Source organism: Perognathus longimembris, chromosome 8, assembly GCF_023159225.1.
Source record: "Perognathus longimembris pacificus isolate PPM17 chromosome 8, ASM2315922v1, whole genome shotgun sequence".
In the NCBI taxonomy this organism is placed as follows: Eukaryota; Metazoa; Chordata; class Mammalia; order Rodentia; family Heteromyidae; genus Perognathus; species Perognathus longimembris.
This window is the reverse complement of record NC_063168.1, coordinates 78,002,928-78,005,238: the sequence shown is the minus strand read 5'-3', so window position 1 is coordinate 78,005,238 and position 2,311 is coordinate 78,002,928. Positions and strand designations below refer to the sequence as shown.

The 2,311-nt window shown below is 40.8% G+C and overlaps 1 pseudogene across 1 annotated transcript; it reads left to right on the top strand.

The window, feature by feature from the left end:
- The first annotated feature begins 299 nt into the window (after window positions 1-299).
- Window positions 300-1,639, top strand: LOC125356022 (annotated as a pseudogene). The gene has a single exon (XR_007211803.1). The product of XR_007211803.1 is annotated as an actin-like protein 6A (transcript).
- The last annotated feature ends 672 nt before the right edge of the window (window positions 1,640-2,311 follow it).

Below are 2,311 nucleotides of genomic sequence, written 5' to 3'. Positions count from 1 at the left end.
TGAACTTTACTTCAATCTTTGAAAAGACTGCATTCCCAGAATACTCTTAGGATGAATTCGCTTCCCATTGTTACTCATATCTGACACAAATGTGATTCTTTCTCCCTCTACAAATTATGGAACCAATAACAAAACCAAAAGCAGTGATGGAGAGTTTATACTTCAGCCAGAAAATAGGGAAAATCTGTGGGAGAGACACAGCCCAGTTTCTCATCGAAGAGATGGGGTCCTGTTGCCTGAGGGGGTGGTGGTGAAGTTGGGGGGTTTGTGGGCTCGCGCTTCTCCGTCCAGCAGCCGCGGCCACTGCAGTCACTTCGCCCCACACAGTCTTCAGCCTCAGGGTCGTGCCGACAGCAGCCATGAGTGGCGGCGTGTACAGGGGAGATGAAGTTGAAGCCCTTGTTTCTGACATTGGATCCTATAATGTGAGAGCTGGTTATGCTGGTGAGGACTGCCCCAACGTAGATTTCCCCACAGCCATTGGTATGGTAGTGGAAAGAGATGATGGAAGCACGTTGATGGAAATAGATGGTGATAAAGGCAAACAAGGCGGTCCCACATACTATATAGACACAAATGCCCTGCGTGTTCCCAGAGAGAATATGGAGGCAATTTCACCACTGAAAAATGGAATGGTTGAAGACTGGGATAGTTTCCAGGCTATTTTGGATCATACCTATAAAATGCATATCAAATCAGAAGCCAGTCTACATCCTGTTCTAATGTCTGAAGCACCGTGAAATACTAGAGCAAAAAGAGAGAAGCTGACAGAGTTAATGTTTGAACACTACAACATCCCTGCATTCTTCCTGCGTAAAACTGCAGTTTTGACAGCATTTGCTAATGGTTGTTCTACTGGGCTAATTTTAGAGAGGGGAGCCACACATACCACTGCAATTCCTGTCCATGATGGCTACGTCCTTCAGCAAGGTATTGTGAAATCACCCCTTGCTGGAGATTTTATTACTATGCAATGCAGAGAACTCTTTCAAGAAATGAATATAGAATTGATTCCTCCGTATATGATTGCATCAAAAGAAGCTGTTCGTGAAGGATCTCCAGCAAATTGGAAAAGAAAAGAGAAGCTGCCACAGGTTACCAGGTCATGACACAATTACATGTGCAATTGTGTCATGCAGGATTTCCAAGCTTCAGTACTTCAAGTGTCAGATTCAACTTATGATGAACAAGTAACAGCACAAATGCCAACTGTTCATTATGAATTCCCCAATGGTTACAACTGTGCAGAACGACTTAAAATTCCTGAAGGATTATTTGACCCTTCCAATGAAAAGGGGTTATCAGGAAATACAATGTTGGGAGTCAGTCATGTTGTCACCACAAGTGTTGGAGTGTGTGATATTGACATCAGACCAGGTCTCTATGGCAGTGTGATAGTAGCAGGAGGAAACACGTTGATACAAAGTTTTACTGATAGGTTGAATAGAGAGCTTTCTCAGAAAACTCCCCCAAGTATGTGATTGAAATTGATTGCAAATAACACAACGGTGGAACGAAGGTTTAGTTCATGGATGGTGGCTCCATTCTAGCTTCTTTGGGCACCTTTCAACAGATGTGGATTTCAAAGCAAGAATATGAAGAAGAGGGGAAGTAGTGTGTAGAAAGGAAATGCCATTGAGAAAGCATTCCCAAACTTCTACCTTCCTATCTTATGTTTCATAGCTTTAGTACACTCAGGAAAGAATGACCATCTTTTGTAGAATGTTTATACATTTTTGCATTTCAATTTCCATTTAAATTTTTTAAGGCTTTAACTGGCTCTATAAAGAAAAATAAGTTTGTGCTTTCCTTGATATACACTTATTACAGCATTTTATAATTTTATATGAATGTTTATTTTTCTCTAAATATTTTGCTTTTAGTAAAATACTTTCCAACTCTGATTAGTATATTAATTACCACTGGATTGATAGAATTGCCTTTTATTGATAGGGAAAGTTACTGCCTATGCTTTTTTCCTTAGGCTTACCAAATTAACTAAAAAAGTAGTAGCCATTCCTGAAATGCTTTTTGGACATTGACTTCCTCCTTTTAAGTCCATGATGTATTGACCACTATTTTGAGTGATTTAAAAAACTAGGCAGAAGCACGCCAGATTTTGGTGCCTTAAGCCTGTAACCTAACTACTCAAGAGACTGATAATTGAGGATCACAGTCCAAAGAAGCCAGCTCGGGCAGAAAGTCCACAAGACTCTTATCCCCAACGACCAGCTAAAAGCCACACGTGGAGATATGGCTCAAGTGATAGAGCACCAGCCTTGAATGAAAAAGCAAGTGGTTCAGAGTTCAA